The following is a 12,256-nucleotide window of genomic DNA, read 5'->3' as shown; positions in this document are numbered from 1 at the left end:
CCAGCCACACTTTCCACCCCTTTGGACCCAGGGCTGGACCACGGGGAGAGGGTGCTGGGCACTGTGCCAATCACATTACGTAAGTAAGCAGTCTAAGAACAAAACAGAATAAAAAGTTGAAGCCATACGTGTTATTTGAAACCGGCCCAGACTGGTGCTGGGTAGCAGCAAACACTGATCGTCTCCTAAGAACAGTGTCTTCATTCTGGCTGGGTGTCAAAGTACTCCGACACAGGTGGGGAGAGGCAGATGGGGGGGGGGAGAGAGAGAGAGAGAGAGAGAGAGAGAGAGAATCTTAAGCAGGCTCCACACTCAGAGCAGAGCCTGATGTGGGGCTAGAACCCACGACCCAGGGGTTCATGACCTGAGCCGAAATCAAGAGTCGAACCCTTAACTGACTGAGCTCCCCCAGGGGCCCCTACAAGGAGTTTTGGGAGGACAATGAACTCCATGCAAAAATCAGCAAGCACATGGTGAGACCCAGCAGGAACAGTGGACAGCGGGCGGGCTGGCAAAGACCTGGCTCTCGGCCACCCCGTGTATCAGGCACGGACTGTGGAGCGCAGACTAATCGTGCCGGAAGAAATAAATACAAGCTTGGAAATATCTATAGGGCAGATGCTGACTCCCCCTCACTGGGGATTCCTTGTGGCCTTAGGGAGGCTCCTTTGGGACCTCTTGGGGAGCAGAGTCACCGGTGTCACGAGAAAACCCTGTCCTAACATTTCCCCTTTCCTGAGCCTTCCGCATGTTGCAGAGGAAGTTCATAGCTGTCTGCCTCATGTACAGCAGGACCCTGATGCAGCCTCCAGAAATGCATTAGGACCGGTCTCAGGTGCCCTTGCCAGGACGCTGGTCACACGGTCACAAGGGGATGCTCCCATGTCAGCGGAGGCCCCATACCCACTTTACGCTTTGCCCCAGCCCTTGGTCCCAGCGCGCGGGTCCAGTCCTACCTGACTTTGCCCAGTCCCTGCGGACACACGTTTGCCAGACACTGCAATTCCTTCCTCGGATAAGCTAGTCCCCTCGAGTCAAGACCAACGATCCCGCTTTGTCCCGACCCTGGTTGTTAGTCTGAAGACATGAGGGTTGGAGAGAATGGGTGTGATCTTCTGAGACCGCTGCCGGAGGCAGGGGCTCGTATCTGCCAGTGGCAGGGTTCAAGTTCTCAGAGCCACCCCCCAGACATCCCCGTGCCAGACCCCAGGTGCCCCGATGTGGGCCCCGATGTGGACGTGAAGACAACGCATCTTCCTCGTGGTTCCGTGGCAGAACACACGGCCCGGAGCTCTCCGCCCAGTCCGCTGCGGCCAGAGGGAAGAAATGTTTAAGGCAAAGCTGCCACCAAGATGTTAAGACCTCCAGCGCCACGTCTGTGTTCACCCCCTTCGCGGACGTTCCCCTCGGGCCAGCCGAGTCCACCCCCAGCTGTGGGGGCATCACCCCTGCATCGCGGCAGCTTGAGACTCAGCTGGCCGGTCTCTGCTTCACCACCTGAGGACCTTCTCAGGTGCCACGGAACGTGCTTGCTCCACGGCCACGGCACCCTGGAAGTGCCCAGGCTTTTACAGTCACTCCCAAGGCTTCCCTCAACAAATAGGCAAGGAGAGTCTGGTGGCGAGCAGCCTAGTTTCTCTGGAACATTCCACATGGTACTTCCCAGGGTTCCCAATGGGATGAGCCCTAATTGCCAATGAGTGGGAACCCACTCACCGGTATACTTTGAACGGATGCTGGAGGTCAGCCTAGGATCTGATTTTAAGGGTGGCAGAGCTGAAAATGCGACAGGTCTTTTACACCAAGGATGGGGCTCTGACAGGAACAGAATGACCTGTAGGCACAGATGGAGATGTTTGGAAGGATGGGCCTGAGAATCATCAACCCCGGATTCCTGTGAGCCTGCCGCAGAATCGAGGGGGCCACCCCTGTCCCCGACAGTCTACGGAGCCTTCACCTGAGGCTGGTAACTTGCAAGGCGTCGCTGGGTCTCTAGGTCCGTTGAGGCCCTGCCTTGTTACGTCCCAGCTGATAAACAGGATTGAATAGAGCCCAGCAGGAAATGCAGTCCCTGCTCTGGGCTGGGGGGCTGGGAACTGCTTCCTTGCCAAAGGGTTGAGGCACCCGGTTGAAAGCCAAGCCGCTGGCTGACTGCAGAAGGGGCCTGCGGACGCAGCTTGAAACCACCAGGGCAGCGTGAGGTGGGGACTGCCGTGAGCCAGGTAGAAATGAGTGAGAGGGGATTTGTCTATTTGTCCTTGTGGCTCAGTTTTCCTTCAAGTATGTTGAAGCTCTTACAGATGCATAAACCGCATCTGTTATGTTATGTTCTCTTGATTAATAGACCTCTGCTCTTTTTATCTCTGATAATAGTCCTTTTTCTGACATCTATTTTATCTGATGTTTTAAGAGCCATATGGCTTTCCTTTGGTTTGACATGGCGTATCGTTTTCCATCCTATTGCTTTCGCTATATTATCTTCATATTTAAAGTGGGCTTCTTATAGATAGCATAGAGTTGTTGTTTTTTTAACCAAATCTGACGATTTCTGCCATTTCACCAGGGAGTTTAGACCATTTGTGTTTCTGTGATCATGTCCTTATCGCCTCTTTCATCTGTGTTATTATTGGTCTGTTTTAACTGGTTGCTTCCTCTTATTCTTATGGGTTCTTTTTTCCTATTTGTTGAATGCCTGATACTGGGAAATCAGATGACAGGAAGCTTATCTTTTTGGTGCTGGTTATTTTTATATTCTGTAAATTTTCTTGATTGTTGTTCTGGGAGGCAGTTAACTTACCTGGAAACAATGAGATCAGTTGGGGACGTGTGTTTAAGTTAAGGACCCAAGCAGCATTTAGTCCAGGGTGAGTCTTCCCCGCCCCTGTGCATCTACGCCGAGTCAGGGAAACAGAATGTGTGCACCTGTTCACCAAAGCCGGGGCCAGGGACGTCCCCAGCAGCACCCTCAACCTCACGGCCATCATCAGTAGATTGGACAAGAAGTCTGCTAGACCCAAACAAAGGCATATGGTTCAGCAAAGGGAATGGATGGACGACAGCTGTGCACAGCCCCCTGTGGAATCCCACCAGCTGAATTCTGAAAGATGCCAGACACAAAAAATCCGTGCACATCCCTGCGGATGATGGCCGAGACAGGTGACACTCATTGTGGTGTTAGAGGACATCACGGAGCTTACCCATGGGGAGGACAGGAGAGGGATTACCCAGTGGGCTTCTCGGGGGGCTGACACATAAGTGCTCGCTCTGTGCACTTACAGTCTGTACATATTTCTTCAACTACGTTACACTTCACTTTCAAAATTTGACTCACACAGTTTTATGGAACGGCTCCATGTAGAAATTGCCCCATCCCCAGATGCTGTCCCCGGATGTTGTCAGGGCCTAGACCACAGCCACGCCATCCAGCTTTGATCTTGTGACCTATGGCACAGCTGAGAGGGAGTGAGGCCCTGACGGTGAGATGCACTCACGAGATGTGCTCGTGGCTGCCATCGGGGGAAGTAACAGCCAAGCCAGGCTGGCACCGGCTTCTCTTTCTAAACGCCCCCCCGGCCCCCGCTTTCCCTCCCTGGGGTCAGCTGCCCCCTCAGCACCTAACAACCTACTCGGCACGGCTTCCTGAGCAAAGCTCTGGCAAACAAGGTGGCCATCATCCTGGGTCTACACTGCGAGTTGTCGCTTAGCAATTCTCTTTCACGACACCTGTTTGTCTCTTCCTGGGACAGCCAACGAGCAAAAGAACAGAGAGACATGGGGCGTCCTCAAAGCATTTAGGAGACAAAGATCAGGGACGGCCCGTCAGAGTTACGGCAACGGGCAGCTGCGAAGGACCCATCAGAGCCACCTTTCTGGGGCCCATGTGACCATCTACGGAAAGCAGGGTGACTCCAGCCAGGAACTTGGTGAGGGAAGTAATTAGTAGCAGGAGGCTCGGGGACCGGGGGGGGGGGGGACACAAAATGGTGATTTCAAACTGCTAAAAAGCAAAAAACTCATTGGAAACCACTAGATGTAGAATTTGTTAAACAACGTAGGGGGACTCCCCATCTGACTCGGAGCTGGTCCCCTGGCTGGGAGGGCACGTGGGTGGGGCGACAGGGTCTCCAGGCAATTCGGAAGCCCCGAAGCTCCAGTCACGCCCAAAGCTGGAAGAGGTTTCTGAGGGGGAACGATCTGCCGCCATGCCGAACACCATGTCGCTCACGAATGTCACTTCATTTCTCAAACACACCTGGACGCAGAGACACGAATAGGAGCGAGGGAGGCCTGGGGTTAAGGATCTGCTGTCTCGAGAGGAAGGAGGGATTCCGGCGGTTCATCTGAGACATCTCTACTGGACTGCATGATAGAGAAGGATTTGGCACGACAGAGCCTGGGTCACAAGCCTCACCCTGAGGGTGTGGAGCCTCAACGACCCTCAGGCTGTGACCCAGAGCCATGGGCGCCCGCATCACCGGGGGCTTGTACACGAGGCACCACATGGGTCTCGCTGGAGAGCACGGAACACTTGGAGGGCAAGGACAGAGCCCTCCCTGGAAGGACCTTAAGGTCCACAGAGGCAGGAAGGGGCAGGAGCTGGAGGGCAGGTCAGAGAGAGCCCCTCACCCAGTCTGAGTCTGGGAGAGGGGAGGGAGGCAGCTGCAGGCAGACAGCTGGTCAGCAGGGCCCCTGGCACAAAGCCACCGAGGTCCTGGTCAGGCTGGCAGGGGGCTGGAGGGAGGCACCTGCTGCCGGCCTGTCCCAGGATAGCACCTGTGGCACCTGTGAAGGTGGGTGGGGGCCACCTGCTCCTTGCACCGGGCCTGACACAGAGGGCCCTGGTGTCCGAGTCCAGCCACCTCCCCCAGGCCGGCTTCCATGGGCCTCACAGCTGCACTCCCTCACTGGTGGTGAGCCCCATCCCCGTCGGGGCCCAATCCTGGCCCGGGGAGGGAGAGGTAAGGAGCTCAGTGTGGGGGCTCAGGGCTCCCCGACCCGGTGGGCCCAGCTCTGGTCTGTCCCAGGAGTCTCCTCCTGTGGTGTCTTCACTTCCATTTCTAGAAGCCTGGGCTTCAGCTTCCAGAGCATGGTGTCTGGGGCCCCATCCCCACCCGGAGACCTGGTGGGCCAGCTCCATTTCTGACTCTCCCTGTGCGTCCCATGGGTCTCTGTCCTTGTTCTGGAGAAAAGCCACGATGCAGCTCGGGTGGGAAGTCCCCTGAGCCTGGCCCTGCTCTCTCCCGTCCCTGGGCCCCCCACCCCAGGCGCGTGGACCAGGCCCGGCCGGAGGGCAGAGCAGGGTACTGAGCGAGCTCAGGAGCTGACTCCCTATCGGGCAGGGCCTGGTGCTGGGCGCGCTGCAGCACAGGCAGAGGGGGAAGGCGGCTGACCTAAGGGCAGGATGTGCCCCTGGCTAGGAGGGAAAGTACCCACTGGCCCGGGGGGGCAGGCTCTCTGACATCTTAGATGCCCCCCACTTGCTGTGGGGGCTGGGGAGGGCCTGGTGGGTTTGACCTAGAACCTACTGTGAATTTCGTGTCTCCGTGTTCTGCAACCGGCTCAACAGGTGAGTTGAGCTGACTTTCCAGGGCCGGTCCTTTCTGTCACCGTGCAGGTGCCCTTGCTGGGGTGCACTTCCGGTCTTGGTGCTGGGGCACGCCCCCCACCGCTGCTTGCCCTTCCTTCTGCTGGGATCCTGCGGACCTCCGGACCCCCACGCTGGCCACACATTACAATCACCTGGGCAGCTCTGGAAGAACAGCTTCTGTCTGCTTTGGCCTGAGCCAATGAATTGGGGATTTCTGTGGTTGAGGACTCCAGGTCCTCCAATGAAGGTCTCGAGGGGTCCAGGCCCAGGAGTCCTGCTTTACTCCTGTGGGCAGTGGTGGGTCCCTGGGGGGCTGTTCCTGGGGGGGGGTGCTCCTCCTCTTCCCCTTCCCCCGGGTCCAAGGTGCCAACAGTCCATTCTGGGTCACACCCACAGCTGCCTGGTTCTCTCCACTTACTTTCCTGAGCCTGAATGGGTGGCATTCGGACTGGGTCGTTTCCTGCTTGACCCCTGTGTTTTGGGGTTCGGCTATAATGTCTGGGACAGTGTGTGTTCCTGTACATGGGCTGTGTTCATTCGCAGGGGGTTTGGCCCTGCAGGGGCCCTGCCTCTGTCATCACGGCCAGGCTGGTCACTGGCTGGGCTGAAGCCGTGCCCTCCCATCTGGGGATTCCTCCTGCCTCTTGGTCTCTGGCACTTTGGCAAGGATGTCCACTGGTCTCAGGGGCTCTTGTCTGCAGCCTCTGTGTGGTCGCTGCTGGTCCTGCCTCCGAATGCTGTCCTCACTTGTCCCTACCCTCCTCCTGTCTGCTCCCCGCCCCTCCCGGGCTCTGCTCCGGGGCACCCCTCAAGATTCCTCACCCCGATGTCTGCCCTGAGACTCTGTGCTCCATGCCTGGGACCCTCGATGCTTCTATCCTGGACGCACCCTCCAGAGACCAGTCCTGTAAGGTGTCTCACCCTATGGGGACTCTAACGAGGGTCTCATGAATCCAGTCACCTGGTGGACTGCAGTCCCAGCCCAGCACCTGCCCACTTACGCCCACCCCAACCTGGTCCCTGCTGGCTGTGGGCACCTCTCTGTCCTGGGGACAGGATGGCTGTGACTAGGCGGGCCCAGGTGGCAGGGGGCTCTGAGGGTGGGGGCTCCAAGCTGCAATGGCAGCGTGGTTCTTGGGGGGCTCCTTTGAGCTATGAGGTCTCCCCACCCTTCCTTGCCATGTCTTGTGTGGCTCCTGCCTCTTCCTTGTGTCTGTGACCCTCAGCAACCACCTGCCCCTCTCTGAGCCTCAGTTTCCTCATGTGAAGTCACAGGGTGGGCTCTCCTCTCCCAGGAGTAGCTGCAGGATCCCCCGTGGTGGGGTCAGACCAGGGCCAGGCTCTGCCTCCCCTTGCTGACCTGCCTGTGCCCTGGTGCCCCTGGCTCACCCACCCCTGCTCCATGACCTGTCCCATGTCCTCTCTGCGGGGTAGGGTTTTACTCTGCGACACTCCCCTCAAGCTTGAAGAGGCCTCCACCCTCCCCGAGGAGGGTCTCCAGCCCTCTCCACCCTGACTGCTCCAGGAAGAAACACAAGCAGCACCTACTGGGCCAGGACCATCCTGGGCTCTCGGCCTGTAGTTCACTGAAGGCAGCACTCCTAGGTCCTGTGTCCCAGGGGCCCGTGGGGCCGAGCCGTCCCCCACCCCTGCGTCCTGCAGAAGCCCCAGCCTCGCCTTCCCTTCCTGTAGGCCCAGCCTGTCCCTTCCTCCCAAAACTTTGGGTACTTGGCCTCTGATGGCTACTCTAAGTACTCACCTGAGCCTCTCCTGCCTCCCTGGAGGCCCCAGACCCCCCTTCCAGGGCTTCTGGATCCTTCAGGCGAGCCTGAGGTAGGGGTTGTAGGTTCTGACTGGTGGGGTGGTGAGGCATAGTGGGGGTGACCTGGGGGTAGGTGGTATGGTTTCCCTACCTCAGTGACTTGCTCAGTCCCAGGGGTACCCCTGACTCTGGCAACTGAGACCTGACCTTGGGGCCTGATCTAGCATCTCCTGCCAGGTGCTGGGGACAGGAGGGTGTGGGGATGCCCGTGACCCCTCCAGAGTTTGGAGACTAGGGTTCCACCTAGAATCTTCTGGGGAGTATCCTGGGGTCCAGCCTTTGAACACCTTTGCCCAGGCCTGGCCTGTGAGGAGGAGTGAGAGGCCAGGGCTGTGCCCCGCTGAGGGCCCAGGTACTTTCATGGAGGCAGGACTGGGGTCCAGCCACCATGGCGGATGAGCTACGGGGCCCCACGAGGCATTCAGACATGGGTCCCGGAGGTTGTGGACCACCCCAGGGGAGGACTCCCTTCACATAGGGAGGAGAATGGGTTGGTGACAGAGCTCGCCCAGCAGGTCCACTCAGGCTCCACCCAAGGGCCACATGGCCCTTCCTGACCCAAGACGGGGACACTGAGGCCCAGATGGGGACACTGGTGTCCTGTCCGTCCCATCCTAGGACATTGCTGCCACCTCAGTTCCCCACCTCCACCACATCCACCCTGGGCCTGCTTTTCTTGGGTGTTTGGAGGGCTCAGAAGGAACACCTGCTATGCCAACACTGGATGGACTCCCCCCTCCCTGTTGGCCCACTGCCTAGGTCCGGGGGCACAGAAGCCACTTGCCTGGACCCAGGCAGGCTTGGCCTGGGAGACTCGGGAAGTGACCTGGCCTGTCCCCCTTCTCACTCTCGTGCTGGGGAGTCCCCGTTGGGCTGGGAGTTTGGTCTAAACATACTGTGGGGGTGGCTCCTGGCCAGACTCTGGGACCTGGGCTTGCAGAGGGAAGGTGGCTCCCGAGACTGGGTGCTGGTCACTGTCCCAGCTGGCCACCACCACCTCCGGGCTGTTTGCAACCTCCTCCCCAACCACCTCTGGGGCCCTGCCCTAGTTCAGGCCTCGCCTCTTGCCTGTCCATTCCTGGTTCTCCCTGACTGCCCACCCACGTGGCCTGGTGTCCTGGCCAGCCCGTGGCCCCTCTCTTCAGAGCAAAGCAGCTCTGCGGGTCCCGGAACCTGCCCGTGGCTCCTTCCCTCTTGGACACGTCCCTGCCACTCTGGCTGCCTCGGCCCCTCAGGCCTGGCTGGGATGACACCACCTCTTCCAGGAAGCCCTCGGTTTGCCTCTCCCTCCCACCCGCACTGGCCTCTCTACGCCTGAACAAGCACCCCCACAGCCTCCCCTGTTCCTGGTGCTCAGCACGTGTGCCTCTCGCTGGGCCATTCTGGGTCCCTCCCCGGTCGGGTGCTGCTCCTTCCTGCGTGCAGGGCTCTGAGGCTGCGGCCCCGGCGGCCCCACCCTTCCCTGCAGAAGCCACATCAAGGCAGGCAGGGGTGTGGCAGCAGTTGGGGCTCTTCGTCCCAGACTTCCCTAGTGCACACCCCAGTGGGCAGTGGTGCTGACACCCGGGGGCTCAGCAGCAGGTCCACCCCCCCCCACCCCCCCAGCTCTTAGCACCTTCCGAACCCCGCCTGGAGTACACCCTTCCAGGCTGCATGGACGCCAGGGGCCCGCTGTGGAGTGCTGGCTGGGCCAAGCCGGGGTAGGGGGGTGGGGCAGACGAGACCCCCCCAGAGGCCTCCTGAACAGAGACCCCAGCCCTGAGGGCCTGCCTTCTGGGGGAGGGGAGTGGGGCTGAGGTCCTCCACGTGGCCCCGAGTCCACGTGACACTTGCCTGCTCTGAGAGCCTTGCTGTGGCTCGGGAGCCTCGCCGTCAGGAACACACGTGCTCCGTCTAGTCCAGAGACACCCTGCGCGGCTCCCAGGCCGTCACCTCGCTGGGACCGAGTGCCGGCTCCAGTTGCCAGCATCCTGTCACCTCTCTCTCCCTTCACGTCCCATCGGTGGTGTAACTGCTCCCACTGGTGGAAACTCTAAGAAAACCTCTCAGGACGGCTTCCTGCACCGGCTGCGCCTCTGTCCTTCCCGCGAGGGTCGTCCTCGTCGGCCTACGCGTGCTCCTCCCGGACCTCCCACGGCCCCTTGTTTCTGTGGGGTCGGTGCTGATGCCCCCACTCCCATGCCTCCTTTTCTAATTTGAGTCCGTTTTTCTGAGTGCATCTAGTCAAGCGTCTGTCAAGTGTGCTGCTCTTTCAAGGAGCCAACTGTAGGTTCCACGTCCCGGTTTTCCCCTATTTTTCCATCCTCCGTGTGGACCTCCTCCCTTCTCCTGACCCTGAACCCGGGCTGTACTTCTCGCTCCTGAAGTCAGGTCCGCCGGCGGCCTGGCTCCCGTGTTTTCACGCGGCGCTCACTGCACAGCACCCCCTCGGCCCTGCTTTCCCCGCACCCCTCACACCCCACTCTGCTGCGTTGTCCTTTTCGCTGGGCTTGAGCTGCTTTCTGACTTCCCTGTGAGCAGCCGTGGGGAGGGGCTCAGGCGCAGGGGAGGGTAGAGGCTTCCGTGAGGCTTGAACCGAGTCTGGGAGACCCAGGAGCCAAGGGCCTGAAGACCACAGAGTGGGCCCCTCCCAGGCCTGTGGGAGGCTGGGGCCAGGGCCCCAGGGGGTGTGTCAGGGGCTGGGTTGGTTCCTGGGACAGATGCTGGGCCGAGTGGGGCTGCTGAGGGTGGTGCCTGGCAGGGGCCGTGGGCAGAAAGGGGAAGGGGCGTTGGACACAGAAGGGCCTTCCCTCAGGTCCCGGTGACAAAAGTTTATCAAAGGACAAAGGGAGTAGTGATATGTCATGATTCCCAGGTGGAAAACCTCCCAAGAGGAAAGGGGTCTGGAGGGGTTCGGAGCGGAGGCAGGGGTGCAGGGGTCCCAGGCACAGGAGGGGGCACGAGAGACATGGGACGCAGTCTGAGGCTCCCTGGCAGGCTCCCCGCTTCATCTGCCCTTGAATTTTGGGTCTCCACCCCCCCCCCCCCCCCCACCGCCAGCCCCAGGAGGCTAGTGGGAGCAGGCTCCAAGTGCACTGCCCAGGCAGCCCTGACCCTGAGCAAGGCCGGCCCGGTTCCAGCACCAGAGTGGATCGGGAATGGCCAAGGAATCCCTGCATTTCCTGGGACATTTCTTGAAGACACCCCCTCACTTGTGTGCCACAGACAGAAGGGCCTCCCTTGGAAGGTGGGGGAAGCCGGGGACTGCCCGAGGGGCCCTGGGTGGGGGTGGGGTGGGGTTTGGGCAGAGGCCAGGGAGGGAGGCTCTCCCAGCACCAGCCAGCTCTGCCTGGTCTGTGCTCACCTGGGGACAAAGAGCTGGCTCACAGGAGACTTGCCCCAAGATCTCCAGGCTGACGGGGAGGCAAGGCAGAGGCAGTAGCAGCCCAGCAGGTGGAGACAGAGAGACCTGGTCCTGTGTCCAGGGCCCCAGCCCATGGCTGCAGAGAAGGGCAGAGGACCCTGCAGGGCCTGTGTCCCTAGGCCGGAGCCATTCTGGACTGGGACCCGGTGGTCAAGCTGGAGGGGGTGCCTGGGCAGGGACCCTTTCTGACCGTGGCCCCAGGACCGCAGACTCCCCAGTACCCGTGCTCTGGCCCCACATCCTGCAGGCAGGGAGGGACCCATGTTTTACCTGCCCAATGGCACACTGGGGCATGGAGGGGTCCTGCCTGAGGCCTCCCATGCGGCTCAGAGTCCAGCTGTGTCCTCGGCCGAGGCCCGGGCACGGATGGGGCCAGGACTGTTTGTCGTCTGTGCCTGGGGACCTAGCCCTGTGCTGTGCCCTGCCCACCGCAGACACAGGCTGGGCTCTGCTGTCGGGGCGGACTGAGGCTTCCAGAAGGAGATTCCCCACCGAGGCCCCACTGCCCACCAGGAGAACTATGGTCAGCTCAGCCTGTGCCCCTACAGGTGATTAAGACTTTCTCTCCAGTAAGGGGGATGGGATCTGCCTCAGGGTGGGGGTGACACTGTCCAGGGAGCTCCCTGAAAATGGGAGGTTCGGGGCTCATCGGGGGCCAGGGAGGGACTCTTGGTCCCCTGTCCTGTGAAGAGAGAGGGAAGGGCCTGAAGGCCAGGGCCAGCCCCCGCCTGGGCTGGGAACTGAGGTCTCCTAGGGCGTCAGTAACAAGGTTCCTGATGTGCTTACCTGTGGGGATTGAGTTTGTTTCCACGTTAGGAGGGGGGCGACCGTCCTATGAGGACAGAACCGGCCACACGTTGACAACCGTTACTCGCATGTGCCTTTAACAAAGTGACGTAGCGATGAACGTTCAACTCTCCCCTGGTGAGTTGTTTCGGTTATGCACCGGAGGCGTTTTCCAACGACCGCCCTTGAGCGACAGCCACCCGAGTCGCTGTAAGTAGTGACCTGCGGGGAAGGGCTTTCCGCGGGTAAAACAGGCCCAAGAAAACCCCAACCCAAAGTCAGCAAGACTTTCAATGTATTGGAAGTTTTTCCCAGAAATTCTCTCCCGCCACCAGACAGTAGGCCGATCTGCTCTTTATATGGTTTCTCTTGGTTTCCTCGCCTGGGCGGCATCACAGCGGCGAAGGGTTTCCTTCCAGAGAAATGCTCCCCTGGAGAAGACAAAGCCAACCCTCGTCAAAGGGCGCGTTGCAGAAACTGCCCCCACCTGACTCTGTGTCCCCTGGGAATGTGCTTCCCGGGAAAGAGCCAGGAGGCAAGGGCAGCGTCGCGAGGAAACGGGGAGCCGCGCTGGAATAATTCCCACAAGGACAAATATTCGGAACAGTAAATGAAAACCGTTTGCCCCCCATTTTCCTGTGCGGAAATACCACGCAAC

The sequence above is a fragment of the Prionailurus bengalensis genome, chromosome B3 (genome assembly GCF_016509475.1).
Source record: "Prionailurus bengalensis isolate Pbe53 chromosome B3, Fcat_Pben_1.1_paternal_pri, whole genome shotgun sequence".
In the NCBI taxonomy this organism is placed as follows: domain Eukaryota; kingdom Metazoa; phylum Chordata; class Mammalia; order Carnivora; family Felidae; genus Prionailurus; species Prionailurus bengalensis.
Note: the sequence above shows the minus strand (reverse complement) of the source record.